The following is a 17,665-nucleotide window of genomic DNA, read 5'->3' on the forward strand; positions in this document are numbered from 1 at the left end:
TCATTATTCAAAGCTCCTTTCTGGGGATGTGGCGTGCACATCCAGAGGCGACATGCACTCTCTTCCAAACAAGGTGCCCCTTAATTATGCATGCCCAAGATTCCTGCCGATGCATTTCATTGTGTTGTGTTGTGTGGTGTAGGGTTGTGTTGTGTTGGCTGTGTGGTCTGCCTTAGCCTGTGTGCATGTGTGTGTGTGTCTTGGAATCAAGTGTATTTGGACAGCATGCATTTATAGAGTGCCTTAATCTGTCTTAGGGGAAAATTCTAAGGATAAACAAGGCTTGAGTTGTGTGAGTTTGCAAACAGCTCCAACAACACAAGTGCACAAAGCACAGCCCAGCAGATGTTTACATTTTAAAGTAACTTCGTAGACATTTCAGCATTTTTCTTATCTTGGAATTAGCGTAGAATTAACACCCATCAGACACTGGGGCTTGTGAGTAGAGATGCCAGGCAGCGTGCCGGTCTGAGACACGAGGCTGCTGCTGCTGCTGCTGCACGGCCCTGAAGAGTGAGTTCTCCACATCACATGGAGAGAATAAGCTGAGACACCTCATTCCCAGCTGACCCTCCTCACGTCTGAGTCAACTTGTGCTGTGTGCTTCCAGCAAACACAGCTCCACTGTTGTTGTTTGCTTGAGACTATTTATCTGCATGACAACACACAGCAGCCAGCTCCCCGAAGAGACACTCAAGCGGACGAGCGCGCCGAGGAAAGAAAAAGAGAGAGAGGGAAAAGAAATAAAAAAATAAAAACAAAACAATTAAAAGCAATCAGGTTTCACCTCCATTTCATTCACACTGCATTATGTCTCTCTCTCTCTCATGCACACTACATCGAATCGTTTAGAAGATTAGACCAGATTAGAGCTGCTATTAACGTCAGGGAAGGTGTGTCTGCTTCTGAGTGTCGACACAATCAGGTGTCTGAGGGGCGAGCGCCACATTAAGCGCTCACTTCAGGCATCATCACAGAGGTGAAGCAAGACAGAGATTTTCAGCTTGATTGGGTTTTCATCTTGGAGAACAGATATGAATAATTTATTTGCATGGGCTCACAAGTGTGTGTTTGTTTGTGAGGGAGAGTGTGTGTACTTTGTGTACCTATGTGTGTGTGTGTGTGTGTGTGTGTGTGTGTTTGTGTAGGTAAACGGTCTATGAGAGGGTGTGTGTGTGAGATGGGGAGTTTGTGTTTGTGAATGTACAAGTAATGCTTGAACCCCCCCCCGCCTTTGGAAGACAAGAGTTCTTAAAAATTCCAACCGTGATGCAGAAAGAAACAAGGCATGGTGGGAGTGGGGGTCAGAGTTCACAGCTCCCAAAAGGGAAATTCCAGCAATTATTCACTGGAGAACGGTGCGTGCTGGCTGCCCCCAGCAACATGTCCACACCCTTGAGTGGGCAGTGGAGACTGACAGTCCCATTTGAAGCGGCCCATGTGACAGATAAATATTTCAGGCCCAAAATAAATAAAGGATGCCTGGCGTTTTCCCTCTGAATGGCTTTTTACAGCTGAGTGCCCACGGCTGCCCGGAGATCTCCCGATGGCTCTGTGCCCCCTCCACCTTGCCCACCCCCCTCACACACACACACACACACACACACACACAACAACATCTCTCCCCCCTCCAGGGCCTAAGAAAGAACAAACTCCTGTTTCCCAGGGGGCTCGGCTTGGGGGGGGGGCAGGAGGGGGTTAGTTCTGGATGCTCCTGCCAAACAACCAAACAGGTATATCGCTCCCGTTCTCCATCACGGCCCTACAAAGAAGCAATTAATCTGCGTTGGGGCGGACAGCATGTAGAGGAAGGCCCTAGCCATTGTGTGTGCGGATCTCCTCCACTGGCTCCATGCTTGGCCCTATTGTTGGGGCATAATTACTGTAATGTGTGGGATACATGTTGAATTTTAATGACTTTCTTTCTTTCTTTCGTTCTTTGTGGTCCATGTATGGCTACCTATGAGATGATTACATGCTGAGGGGGGTGAGGAGGGGAGGGGAGGGGAGGGGAAGGGTCCCCTCTAGGGAGGTGTAAAAATAATACATTTCATTTAAGACTAGATTAAGTGTATTAAACATCTGGGGCCATAACAGGCATGGCTAAATATCTCCATGACCCATCCCCACATACTGTCTTCTGGATTTCTTCATCCAGGTTTATGAAGATGCCTCCCTTCCCACAGGACAGCAGCGTGACATTTCAATTAAGGAAGCAATTATGGGTCTCTTCCTGTGCTCTCCACCTTAGCAGACCTCTATATAAAATCCCAGGCTATTTCAATTGGGCTATAGGCTTTCAAAATAAAAGTAGCACTAATGTCTAGCCATTAACATCAGCGACGTCTAATGGTCTATAATGTTGTGGAACCAGATCCACAAAGATTTACAGAACAACTTAAAGTACATACTACCCCCCCCCCCCCGAAACATCAAAACAAACTATTTTTAACTACCAAACAAACTTTCCATTTGGAAAGGAGCCATCTGGAGCCCTTCATACTGTAGTCAGAGAGGCATTCTTCCCATGATGGTTTGTCTAAACTGCTATAAAATAGACGATTTTAATTGTACAAGTGTTCATTGATTAGATGAGATTAAAAAGTAACTTTATACAGCAGAAATAGAGAACTAATTAATGACTACAGCAAGATAGATTTCCATGTGCTCATTTCATTGATATTCAAAGGAGGATGCATCTGCCCTCATGTGTAGTTCCGGAGGAACATTAATCATAATCTCATTTATATGCTCGGGTGAGTGTTCTTCGGTAAGCCTATACACTTGGAAAGATGCTTTGGTAGGTTTGTGGATAACAAAACAGGCCATAAGTTCATAAGATGGTCTACCAAGCCACAAACCTCACTATTAAGAATAAGTAGTATTTCTTGAAATTATTGGCATTTTATGCCAAATCATACTCTTAATGCGGTTTCATTATCATTTGGTGAATTTTCTTTTTCTTGGAGGCACTGGTTCCCTCATCTTCCCCACCGGTATCCTTACGTCTCTATTTTTTGGCTGGTTCTAACTCAGATAAAAAAAATAAAAAAACGAAACCAAGCATCACTGTTGTCCCACTGTGAGGAACCACTGAGTACCATACAGTCTCTAAGTGTATCAAAACATTTGGTTGAACCCTTTGTTGAACACTTTGGCCTGATCTGATAAAGTTAGAACTTATAAATTAAATGTTTCAGAGCTTTTCCAAGTGTGGAGATGGGGAAATCATTCATTTCTGAAATAAATCATTTTAGATTTTCATTTTCGCTCTCCCGGTGACTCCCAGTGTAGAGAATGATCATGAACTGAGCTCTGAGAATTGCCCCTTTCATCTTCATCATCGTCTCCATCATCATCATCATCATCATGATCAGAGCAGCACACTGAGGCACCTGCTATCTTTACCATACTGTGGAACTCACAGCCAAGCTTTGAGAATACAAGTCTTGTTCATCCCCATCCCACCCCCCTTCTCTATCCCCTACCTACCCCAACCAAAACCATATTGAGCGGTGTTAGTATTGAGATAAAAAGAACACTAAAATATTAATAGGCGTGTGCTTTGTTCTCGCTGTGCACAGATAGACAGAGATCCTACGACTGGATTACAGGAGCCAGGTCTGATTAATTAGGAGGAGGGTCTGCTCCAAGAGGAACTCCAGAGAGTCCTCCAGTGCTCCTCAGAGAGCCGTGGGCCTGCCCTTCTCCCTCTCTCCATCACTCCTTCCCTCCTGTTTCTCCCTCCCACTACTCTCTCTCGCTTCACCTCCAAACTCCAAAACAGCCCCTTAATACACACACACACTCTCACACACACACACACACACACACACACACACACAGACACACAGACACACAAACACACACAAACACACACGCACGTCTCATTGCCTCATGCTGCGGCGTTCTGTCCCTCCTCTTCTGTGTCTGGGTTTCCACTTTTCCCCATCTTTTCCCATCTCTTGTTCCCATTTCCTGAGTGTTCACTCCTCCTTTCTCTCTCTCTCTCTCTCTCTCTCTCTCTCCCTCTCTAATAAACAGTCTCTCTACTCACTCCATCTATCTCATTCTCTCTTGTCTCCTCTGTTTTCTTTTCTTTTTTGGGGGTGGGGGGGTCTGTGTGCACTCCTGTCCCAGGACGGCAGAGTGTTGTTCTTCAAGCGCGTGCCTTAGCGTGGCTCCCAGCACAGGGCTCTGTGCCACTCGTCTGCCCGCTAACGAATCAACAAGGAGGGGTGGTGCACGGTGCTTTACCCCAGGCGACTGCCTTTGTGGGGGGGGGAAAACGCAACACTTTTAAACAAATGTTTGAATTATGCCACGTGTGTGTGCGTGTAATGTGTATGTATGTGTAGAGTGCATGTGTGTGTATGTGTGTATGAGTGTGTGTGTGCTTGTGTCTGTGTCTGTGTCTGTGTCTGTGTCTGTGTCTGTGTCTGTGTCTGTGTCTGTGTCTGTGTCTGTGTCTGTGTGTTAAGGGAGCTGCTTATACCTGAGGGAGCGTCCGGTCTTTACCTCCCTCTCTTATCCAGGACTTGGCTCCTTGCTCCCAGTGTGAAAGCAGATCAAACTCTAGTGAGCGGACAAGCTCCTGTCTCCAGCCTGGCAAAGAGCTGAAGCAGAGCCTCCCCTAAGACGCCGTGTTCTGAGAACATGTGCACACACACACATACACACACAAACACACACACACACACACAGAGAGAGAGAGAGAGAGAGAGAAGGGAAAAAAGCACCAGTCCAGATGCATTCCCTAAAAAACATTAAATAGATGAGTGAAAAGATCGCTGAGGGCTGGAGTTGTAGGAGAGGATGCTTCCACTAAATGTTCTAGAATTAAATGCTTTAATTTGCACTGGATAAATCAAATTCTGGAAAGATTCATTATTTAAGGCTAAACTAATGCTAAATGCTACTACATAGGTTGCACAATACTGCGAGTTAGTTCAGAAGGTTGGTGATGGTTTGTCTTAGCTATGAATACAAGAACATCTATCGATCACAGTGGATGTATGGATCATCTTGCTTACATCATTGTAGAAAGTAAGAGGGGATTCATTTTATCACCTGAAAGCATTTTCATGACATTTTCAACATATTTTCTGCCTAAAAAAGTTCACTAAAAGGATATTTCTGAACATTACCAATGTAAGTAGAAGCGACAGAGAGGATTGAACCAAACCAACTACCTGTTAATACTATAAATACAACTGTACCTACAAATACACGCTTATTCTTTAAACTCTACCAGTTCATACGATAAAAACATCTGTACCTACAAATACACGTTTATCTGCTACCTGTTTATACTATACATACATTAATTAGAACTGTTCATAAAATAAATACACATATAACTACAAATACTAATTTATCCTTTAAGCGCTACCTGTTTATACTATAAACATACCTCTATCTACAAATACACATTTATCCTTTAAACGTAAGTCCTGGAGGAGACAGATCCTTAACGGTCTTGACTAATTACTCAGCGGTTGGACTTTTGCTTTATCAAGAGACCATGGTGATGTGACCCCTGTCCAGGCCTGAGCTCACAGCATCAATCACGCCACTGTCATCAGGCACCCACCATGACTGATGACTACAAGCCCACTCATTAATGAATGAATGTCAGACGTCACATCGGTGGCGTACTCACCCACTAACCAGCCTTGCCTCAAGGTCACGGCAATCTCTAATGTCCTACAGTGTGACTCTACCGTTGGTCAGGTGCAAGTTGCCTCCACACAACGCACACATGCAAGCACATACACACACACACACACACACACACACACACACACACACACACACACACACACACACACACACACACACACACACACACACACACACACACACACACACACACAGGCTGACAAAAGGCTTCAGAATCAGACTAGAAGGGAAAAGAAGCAACTGAAGCAAGAAAATACTTAAAACAGTTACAGTCTCAAACATATATGGTATTGATATTATCCTATAATACTGCATCTCCTTCATACTGTCAACATAAGAATAGACCTACTTTTCATGTTGACTGGTGGCACATGGAAAAGAAATGAAAACAACAAAAACGATAAAAATTATATCTGAATTTATATAATCAGCATAGTGTATAGAGCATTGTTGCCTATTGTATTATTATCATTTGATATGACACATCCCTTATTTAGAATATTGCTTTGCATTATCATTATTACATATTTTTCCTTGGTGGTCATCCGTCTTACCAACTGCAATTTCAGAAGATATCTTTGAATAATTTGAATGTACCATTCTGGAATTCTCAATATGCCATACAAGAATTAATCATGCAACATTGAATATGCAAAATAATTAAGGAAAAAACACATGAAGTTGGTATTCTAAGGGATGTTTATGTTTACCAATAACCGCACTTTTTTAATGAAAACTTTGAGCACCAGAAAACTTATCAGCTCATTAATGAATCAAATTAAGGCAAGTCATCCCCATTTTCCGAGCCAAGAATAACTCCCGTGGGAGACGCAAATGTTCTTTTCCATCTGAGTATTCCCAGCGGGCTCCTCCTCATTCTCCTCCTCACCACTCCCCCATGATCACTCTCCATAACAACAAGGAAAAGATCAACAAAATATGAGAGAGGGGGGTAGGAAAAACACAGTGAGAGGCATCAGAAGAGTTGGGCAGGCAAGCAGGCAGGCAAACAAACAAACGTGCAGATGAGACTGAACAAGTCATAAGTCCCCTTTATTAACTCGGCAAGCTGAAGAGGCGGCCCCCAATTAAACACACACACACACACACACACACACACACATACAAACACACACACACACACACACACACACACACACACACACATACAAACACACACACACACACACACACACACACACACACACACACACACACACACACACACACACACACATCCAGAGTACTGTAGTAGTTGTCCTCCCCTCTTTCGCCATGTGTGTAAAACCCCCTTAAACCCCTTGTCACAGGCCCCCACTCAAAGGCTGGCACAATCTGTTAGCGGCCCTGTTCCCGTCTGTGGGCCTTGACGTCCCCTCCTCTTGCCTTTTGTCACGCCGCTCTCCCAGGGCCCTCGCCCCATACGCCCAGCCTTGCTTCAGGCACTTATTAAATATGCACCTTCCAGTCGGCCCCTGAAAGGAGAGACAGACAGAGGGAGAGAGAGAGAGAGAGAGAGAGAGAGAAGAAGAGAGAGAGAGGGAGGGAGAGAGGGGAATAAAGAAAGAGAGAGAGAGAGAGAAAACACAACGGCTAATCTCATCAGAAAGCCAGAGACCTCCACATATGTAAATCTACATCTGTTCCCCTTCAAAGGGGAGCTTCTCCTGGATTACCCCCACAGAAGTGCCTCCCTGCCCGGGTCTGCCACCAATCAAGCAGAGAGCGTCCCACCATCACCACCACCACCACCTCCTCCTTACTCAAACACTACACACACACACACACACTTTCTCTCAAGTCCCCGTGAGTTCAATGACATGGGACAGTGCAGATATTGCGCTTTGTGTCGATGCTTAGTGTTTTCTTTTGTGGGAAGTGACAAAACAAGGGGAGCTTAGCGTGGACGGCTCGCCTTGGGCTGTTCGCCGTGTATTCCCATATGTAAGCAGGCACCCTACCCACAGCCCTGGGACAAGATAAGCATCTCATTCAAACGGAAGATTATTGTGTTCTCTTTAGAGGGAGGGGACGGCCGACATTAAATTCAATCTGTTCAGACAACCTCAGCGCGCCGGTCCAAGAGCACCGGAGAGAGGGGGCCCTGGAACAGCAGGCCGCCCCGGAACGGATACTGGCGCCGATCCAGCGGACGTGGGCCAGACCCAGGCCAACAGTCCCCCGCTAGCAGGGCTGGTACTCTTAACGAGCCTGCGCTCCGCCTCGTCCGAACCCAGTGCCAACATCCTGCTCTCCTGAGTGGCATAACCCTCTACCAAAGACAAGGAGAGCGTATAGCTTTCAGCCTTTTCACAGCAAATGGTGCTAACAGCCAGCTGTGATTCAGACAGGTAGTTACCAGTCTTGTCACCTTTGCGTGCGGATCGAGGGATGACTGCTTGTGACACGCCACTGTTGGAGAGTAATCTCCAGCTCCTGAATCCAGCCTCATATCCACTCTCCGGAGGGCTGGAAGCGCTCGACACACACCTCAGCTCTCCCCCTCCTTAGAGCCCAAACCTGCCGTAAGCATGCCGCTGATGTCTTTGTCAAGACTGCCACGAAGAATGGGCTATCGGAATAGAAATGCAGTGCTTTAACAGAATAACATTTGGGGTTTGGTAGCTATCATGCTATTCTATATATATATATTTTTTTAATATTCTGCATTGCTATGATTTTCATGTCCCAATGATAAAAATACTAATAACAAAAGGAAATTCGACTGCATGCCATCTAATTCTACAAAAGAGAAGCTGAAGGCGGCACAATACCAATGTTCTCATTTTGTAAAATTTTGTAGAAAACAGAATTAAAGGAGCCCTTTTTTGCTTTGAACAAATAGCGTGTGCAAGCACTTTTAAAAATCTGCAGCGATTGAAGTGCCTGTGTGCGAGCTATATAAAGCCAGCGATGTAAAGATAACAGATTTGCATGTTTAATTAAGCTATCATCCCACAAAGCAGAAGCCAAGCCCCCAAAGCTGCAGAGTCAACAGTCCCTCTAATAACACTCCCTGCTTACAGGCCGGGTGAGTGTGGAGTGGCTTAGATATGCACACACACACACAAACACAAACACACACACACACACACACATACACGCACGCACGCACACATAGACACATACACACACACACACACACACACACACACACACACACACACACACACACTCACACACACACACGCACAAACACACACACACACGCACACACACATAGACAAATACACGCACGCACGCACACACCCACACACATGCACACACACCCACACACACACACACACACACACAGCCATACACATTCACAAACACACATTTACACATACTCACACGCAGGAAGAAAAAAAGAGAGAGCAAAGTTTTTAATTAACACTCTGTGAAAGACACATTCACACTCCATCACCCTAATAAAGTCAGGGCTGACTCTTTGTTGTTGATGGAATCAGGCATGTGCAGTGGGAGGGGGGGGGGGGGGGGGGGGGGTGATATGAGAGGGGGATAGATAGAATGGAGATTAAAAGGGGACGAGAGGAGATGAGGCACAAAAAAAGCGTAAAATGTGGGTATCGAGAGACAGACAGAGAGTGAGAAGGGAGTAAGACTGTGTGTGAGAAAGATATACAGAGAGTGATTGAGTGTGTGAGTGTGTGTGTGTGTGTGTGTGTGTGTGTGTGTGTGTGTGAGAGAGGGAGGGAAAGCGAAATAGAGAAATGGGGGTTGAGGAGGGGGGGGACTTTGGTTTTGGATGCACGGAGGAACTTGCCCTAATCAGGTTTACTTAAAGTCACTCTCTCTTTACCCAGTCCAGCAGCCCTCATTAGATTGCCCCCGCCTGGCATCATTGTTCGGCGGTGTTTGAAATCCACCAAAGGCATGGAGATTCGCTTTAATCCGCCCCATCAAAGGTAACACACTAACACACTCTGCGTCTGGATTAGGCCCTGTCGGAGGGAGCCGGGAGAGAGGGGGAGAGGAGAGGGGCGAAAGGAGAGGGAAGAGAGAGGAGGAGGAGGAGGAGGAGGAGAGGGGACCAGGCGGTCCTCGGTAACTGTGCCTCATCTTCACATGTGACACGTCTCAACCCGGCGATGGCACACCAGAGATGACACGTACACCCTGCATTTAAATAATCTGAGCCGCTTTACATTACATAATTATGCCATGACAATTTTTGGTGTGTGTGTGTGTGTGAGTGGGTGAGTGTGTATGTGTGTGTGTGTGTGTGTGTGTGCGTGTGTGTGTGTGTGTGTGTGTGTGTGTGTGTGTGTGTGTGTGTGTGTGTGTGTGTGTGTGTGTGTGTGCACCAACTTATTTCCAACACCAGGCTTACAGGAATGGAAATAATCACCACTGGTTTTAGGTCACACAATTTTGAGGAAGAAATTTGCAATTCAAACTATTTTACCAACTTCTGCTATTCAAATACATACAGTAGGCCTATATGCATATTTTGCAAAACATGGGAGCTCTTGTCACAGTTTAGTAATATGTGTGTGTGATGGTTTGGAGAGACCCAGTTTCCAAAGCCGGCAGTCAGGATCCTTTTTTTCCATCATGTCGTTGTTGGGTCACTGTGCTGTGCTGACGTTGGTGCTAGGCTAATCACACAGACACTCTATCTGAGGATGCTAACCCTGGAAATGTTATGTCATTACCACCAGAGGCAAGATGCCTCTATTTCCTATAAATACTGAATTTGGACACTTGACAGCTATGATAAAAGGCAAGCTTTAAAAAAAACATCACCTTGATATCTTTTCAAAAATAAAAAAAATGAAAAAAAGATTTCACTATCAAAGTGCACATGATGTGACCTTCCTTTTCTCTGTGTGATTGCTCCATAACAAGATTCTACTTCTATCTCATAAATTGATGAATATTTGATATAAATTCTTTGTGTATATTGTCAGAGTGGTGGTCCAAACATAAAAAAAAATCATTAATAGGTGATGAGGACCCCTATTGTATGGAAGGTAGCATGCAAAGTGAAAAAAAAAGTTTTTCTAAGCAGCTGGCATGTCAAACTAGTAATGATCCTTCCCCCTTATATCAATGAGCATGTGTTTTCCATGTCAAGATTTCATGCCAATGTGTATTGACATGTAAAACATGAGGCTCCTCTCTCATATTGTCTCCAGCTGTTTCCCAGAGGCTCTGTCCACAGAGGGGCCCGGTGACACAGTTGCTCCCAGAAGTCTGTGGGGCAGGGGGCAAGCACAGGGGGCAGGGGGTGGAGTATAGCAGGAGGAGTTGAGCCAGGTTAAGCCAGTTAAGGGCATTAGACCTCCGCACAGATGAAAGAGGCTCCCTCACTGATCAAATTGAGGTAAATCTTTCCCCTCTAAACCAACTACCCCCACCTCTCCACACAACTAAAGAAGTTTAGAGCCTTAGTATTGTGCTGGGTAAACAGAGGGGTCTGGGGTGGGGGGGGGGGCGTAAGCCTGCTGCCCTTGGTGGGAACAAAGCCAGAGAAAAAGGGGAGAAAGGACAGCTGATATGAGCACACGGATCAGAGTGGTGGCCTTGATTATACACCACACGGTCATCAGGCTCTCTTGCTCGCACTGTCTCTCTCAGACTCACACACACACACACACACACACACAAACACACACACACACACACACACACACACACACACACACACACACACACACACACACACACACACACACACACACACACACACACACATCAAACATACATACATTCAAAATTAAAAACCACATATACATACATGCACTCTGAAAAAAAAACACCATTATCCACACCTGCAGGTTCTAAAGTGGTTTGGTCCTGGTGGCCTTTTACCAACTTAACCAGCACCCCTAATGACACTGAACACTGTTGCAACTGTTATTACAGAGAGGGAGAGGAACAGAAAGCAAGAGAACTAGAGAGAGAGAGAGAGAGAGAGAGAGAGAGAGAGAGATAGAGAGAAAGAGAGAGAGAGAGAGAGAGAAGGAGGGAGAGACAGACTCATCAGTTCACAGCCTGACATGAGGGTACAAGGAGGATGGAATTTTTCTATTAGCAGCGAGCAGCCCTCACACAGCCAGCGCTTTGAAGGCGGGATGAATGAGAGTGAACGAACCATTTTGCAGTGCCAAACCATTTGTTATTATCTCAATGTAAGTACAATAACTGCGCTAATGACTTTAATTGGGGAGGCATCAGAACTCTTTCACACACACACACCAGCTGAACTCAGCACAATAAAGATGTCTTACATAACCCCTTCAAGCTTTCAAAGCCACTGCTAGAATAATAAGCTTCATACCCATGGGCTTCATTTTCAGTTGCTTGACAATCACTCGGAGGACACCACTCTTAGACATTCAACCTGTTTCTAATTATCTCAAGAAAAATAAAAACTTACTTCACTTTATTTGTGTTGGGTTGTTTTTTCCCTCCCCCCCCCCCCCAACTTTATTTTACACAGTTTCTCTCTCTCTCCTCTTTCTCTCTCTCTCTCTCTCTCTCTCTCTCTCTATCTCTCTCTCTCTCTCCCTCCTTTCCTCTCTTCTTGGTTTTAAAAGTTTGGCAAATTACAGCCTCAATGTGTTTGAAAGCCTCTAAAGTGGGTGTCAGGTGCCATTAGTGTCAAGGTCCGCGCGCACCACCACCGGAGCGGATAGGCCCGGCAGGCACAGTGGAATAACAGCGGAGTCCTGAGTTGCTTCAGTAATTATCAGCCAAGGAAACGATAACAGTGTTCACACAACACAGGAATGCAAAAACAAAGGAGCCATTCACAGCGCTAACACCCAAGGTGTTTTCATAAACCCGGCGTTTTGTCAGCTGACACACACACTGAATGAAATGAAAGATAATGACCACGGGCTACCAGGTGGTTCACCCCACTCCCAGGAGCCTCTGCACGGAACGTTTGGTGGTGGTGGTGGTGTGTGTCTGTGTGTGTGTGGGGGGGGGGGGGGGGAGGGGTTGGGTGGTGAGGGTTCCACACGCTAGCCTCATCAAACGCACAGGCCTGTCATGATATCTGACTTCCAGGCCAGAGCAGTGAGACGGGCAGCGGGAGAGCAAGAGGGGGTTTGGTTGTTAGCGGCGGGATCCTACAGATAAACACTGGCTCGTGGGTTTTCGGACGTGTCTGCCGGGTCCGCACAACGAGCCCCGACGGACGCCGTGAGTAAAACTGGTCAGCCCACCACAAGGAGGAGGAGGCTCTTAGCACCGTAAAGGATCTCCTGTCGCAATGGTCTGCCTGTCAGTGGCTGGCTGGCTGGCAGATTCCAAGGGAGCATTTGACTACTTCACCCCTTAATGGCATCTCCTGCAGGCAATGATCTCCAGCCAGTCTTCCCCACGCCTCTCAGGCCTCTGCAGTGCCTCCCCCTTCTCTTCTGCAGGCTGTCAGGCTGGATGGCGGTGTGCGGTGTGTGGTGGGGGGAGAGGGGTCTGCCTGCTATGACTCGTCCACCTGTGGAAACACAGGCTCATGTCAGGGGCCTGCAGCTGAGGCCTTCTGGAAGCTTCCTGAACAAGACCCCCCCCCCCCCCCAACCCCCCTGACAATCTACTGACGGGGCTGTCACTTACAGGAATGCTGAAATATCCACTGATAATATCTGCTTTTAAGAAACCTTATTCAGCTTTACAGGCCTACAAAACAGTTCCTGGGTATTATTCAGTACAGTGTATGGATGATAAAATGTTGCATTTAGTTGCATTTTATTGTCAACAATGCATGTTCTGATATTCATATTGCACCCCTCCAAAATAAGCAGGCATTTTGGTAAAAAAAAAGCAGGCATTTTTAGAAAAAAAAGTATTTCAGAGCTGTCCATTAAGCTTACATGACCCTGACAACAGCCTCTGGGTATAACAGCACACCTTCAGCGAAGGCATCAGCACAGAATTAGACCCCGGGAACCTATAATTACCCCATGTCATTACGTCAGCCCACGGCTAGTGAAATTAGTTGCAAGCATGGGCGAGTCCCTAACAGTGCCGGGGTTAATTTGGGCGCTCACTCGGCTAACCCTGCACTCAGGGCAAGGTACGCGCTGTGCCGCGCAGCGCCGTGTTGCGCCACACCATGCAAACCTGCTATTATGACAACAGGAAGTGAGCTATGTGGGAGAGTGACTAAGCATAACGAGGCCACCCCCTCATCCCACCTCCATCCGCCTCCATCCACCTCTCCTCTGGTGTCTTATGTGGTTAAGGACTGCAGCTATTTCCTCACTTGTTTGGATAATGCCCCTGTTCAGGCCCGGGCGTGCTTGTCTAGATCAGGCGAGCGCCCTGGCTATTTCCACTGGCGTGGCCGCTTGCTGTTTTGTCTGTGGGCAGCGCTGGCCGCATCCTCTCTCTGTGGCTCCGGCGCTCGCTGCATTTCAGAACCCACCCATTTATTTTGGTTTCGCCTAGGCTATATTTATCATCCCATGACAAGCACAAGCTCCAGAAAACACTCAAACTTTTTTTTTTTCTTTTTGAAGAAAAGAGACACCAGCTCTGGCTAGGGTCTGCCATCACCCAAGGGGAGTTGCCATCGAAAGTAAAACACACACGACCGCTATTGTACTATTTCTCCCATGCGTAATGCCAGTGGTGTCCGGCAGCCGTACTCGTATAAGTTGTACATTGTTAAACATGGGGTTGAACGAAAAAAAGAGAAAAAAAAGAATAAATAAATAAATAAAGCTAACATCTATATTTCTTTATCCTGCAGCTTCTGGGCAGGCGTCCCACAGGCAGGGCAAACCATAGAAATAGTGCAGACGTACAAAGAGAAGTGTGGTGGACATGAGTGAACATGGCCCGGGGTATGTCTGCACCTTGTTCCTCCCTGAACGCCCTTCTGATGGGTGTCTGTCTACAGCCCAGCCGGGCAGAAGCTAGATCACTGAGGGAGCGTTTCTTGTAGTTTTCCTTGCAAGGCTCCATCAGTGTGGTATAGTCATAACGTTGGTTCCCAAACAGACACGCCTTACAGTCTTCAGTTTAGAACACGGCCAGAGGAATATGCTAATGACCAGGGGGTTGGAATTAGCATATCGTCGGCTGATTGGTCAGAGCTGAGCAGCTGGGCCGAATGGTGGCCAGGGTATGATAAATGAGCTTCATGAGAGATCAGTGTGCAATATTATTTAAGGTCAGGATTACTGTAAGGAAAACAGAAGGGAAGGACTAAGCCACGCCATGGAGGGTTAGCTCACCACACGCACGCACGCACGCACGCACGCACGCACGCACGCACGCACGCACGCACGCACGCACGCACGCACGCACGCACGCACGCACGCACGCACGCACACACACACACACACACACACACACACACACACACACACACACACACACACACACACACAAAGAGGAAGGCCAAGAGAACTAGTAATTTCAACAGCCACATTTAGCCTGCCTCTCTGTCACACAGCAGGCTTTCTCTCCCACACATGCACACACTCAAACACACACTTTCACACACATACACACGCACACACACACGCACACACACACATACACACATTCACATACAGACAGACATAATACCAACACACACATGTTCTCATTTCCTCTCTAATCGTATTACCACAGCAGAAATGGGAGCGAATTGGTCAGCGCTTAGTCCCTGGACAGCAGTCAGAAGGCAGATCAAAGATGCCTTAACCTCCGAGTTGTGGTCTTGTCTCTCATTAAAGTGGCATGTCGTCAGAACAGACGAAAGGTCCAGGCTCTGGGTCCATAGCAAAAAGTTTCCAGCAGCAAAACGTTGATGGCTCAACTCCAAAAGCATGGATGAGCCACAGCAAACTCTGAGGCCTAAATGATGCAAGATGCGGGCAGTCTGCTCCTAGCAGGATGAATCAGAATTTCTCAGCGCATGGGTATACACTCTAAATATGAATTATTAAGATGCTATCATACCCCAATAGTATGAAAATAAATGCACGAGGGAAGGGAGAAAGAGGAAGAGGTATTGAGTTGAATGCTGATACCATAGCTAGACTTAGGACCCCAGTGAATTAGCAGGTATTAAGAATCAAGCTCAAAGCCTGTGTCAAAGTAAAAGAAAAGAAAAGAAAAGAAGAAAACAGGAAGAAAAAGATAGGCCTGTCATGAGCTTTTAACTTATGGACTGACTTTAGATAGCATCAAAATCATTTAGCTTGCTGTCCAACTTATAATCACAGACATTTTCCAACATGGTTATGTAAAGAGATGGTTATGGGAAGGGGGCAGGCTTCAGGTAAATAATAGGATGATGTGGTGAACATTTATCAACCAGCCTTCTAATAAGACCTGGACTAAGGTTGGCGTCCAACTGAAAATAATTGTCTTTTCTTTCCTCAACTGCCCTATCTTTCTTTTGGGTACAGTCGAATCCCATATGAATATCCAAAGGCACAATGCATGAGATGCATCCGTATGATATTTAGTTTCATGAATGGAATATGTGAATGGCAAATGTGCCTGTTAATCAAAGGAGAGATCTATGCTAATAGACGGGGCGTCTGGGATTCTGAACTGAATAAAAAGAAAGGAAATGTAAAACAAATGAATAAGATATCTGCCCAGTCAAACAGATTTCATCAGCCGTAGGGCACAGCAGTAAGTATAGCCTTTGTCTAATAAGGAAAGTAGTGTAACTACCATATGAATCAAGATGGTGGTAATGTTGGTATCGCTCTCTATAGACTTTGGGAGTGTTGAATTTAAAATACATGACTTCAACATGGCCAATTTTCAGTCTTATTAAGCGTGAAGCCGTTCACAAGGAACGTGAGAAGTCCGTAAACCTCAACATCTGACTCTCGACACCATGAGGACCGCGCCTGTCAGAGATTCCACAGTTGTTGATGTAGAGTAACCCTGCGCCTTGGAGCAAAGTCCTGGTCCTCCCACACAGACAGAGTACCCCATTTGGCAGAGGTGTGGATGCCCGTCTGCCAAGCAGCTGCCCGCTATGAAGAATAGCTCAGCAGACCTCAGCCTCACAGGTGAAGACCCAGCCTGTATGCACGAGGCTGCTCTCCATCATCGTGCACAAGATAGCACCATGATTAATGGTCATGCGGGGCTCCGCAAGTAGTCTGTTGGCACACAGTCGAGCCTTGCTGCGTTTGGCTGCCATCTTCTTTTCTTCCTCAGGCTCCTGGAAAAGACATGGAGGGTGTAGAGACTCTGGTCACCACAGGGGGGTGCTACGCTGGGCTAGGCTGGGCAGTTGGTCACATCCTAAGCAGCTTAACACTCGTACAGGACCAGGTCATGAAACAACAGGTCACTGACACATCTCTTCTGCCAGTGAGCAAGTGCTGGAATTTCGTTTAGACTGGGGAATGTGAGTGTGTCTATGTATATATATATATGTGTGTGTGTGTGTGTGTGTGTGTGTGTGTACTGTATGTGTGTGTGTGTGTGTGTGTGTGTGTGGGGGGGGGGGGTTGTGCAAGAAATGTGCTCACATCAAACCCCTGGCTCCGAAAGCACTGAGGACAGGCCCACAGCGGAAAGACATTTCATGGGCTCACCAGAACTAAGCTCGAACATCTTAACACATCACACATGATCGTACCCTCGTAAACACAAGCCCTGTCTGATCTTAGAGCTTGGGGAAAGAGAGAGAGGGGGAGAGGGGGAGAGGGGGAGACAGGGAGAGACAGAGGGAGAGAGAGAGGAGAAGAGAGAGGAGAAGAGAGAGGGGCCCAGTTGGGGTCAGGGCTGGAGCTGAGGCTGATGGGAGAGCTGCCTGCTGCTCCATGTGTTCCACAGGCTACTCTTGTCTTGATTGACAGAATTGCCGCCTTTGAGGGAAAGCGGAGGATAAAAATGTTCCCACTCCTCCAGTCCGAAAGCAGGGAAGTACAGACTAAACCGATGAAATGAGGAAACCGGTGGAACGCGGCGATAATTTACCGCATGAGCATGGAGAAGTGGGATCCATTTCATCTCGACATGGAGCACAGTTAAGGTATCTAGCTCTCTCTCTCTCTCTCTTGCT

This window comes from Sprattus sprattus (genome assembly GCF_963457725.1).
Source record: "Sprattus sprattus genome assembly, chromosome: 8".
Lineage (NCBI taxonomy): Eukaryota > Metazoa > Chordata > Actinopteri > Clupeiformes > Clupeidae > Sprattus > Sprattus sprattus.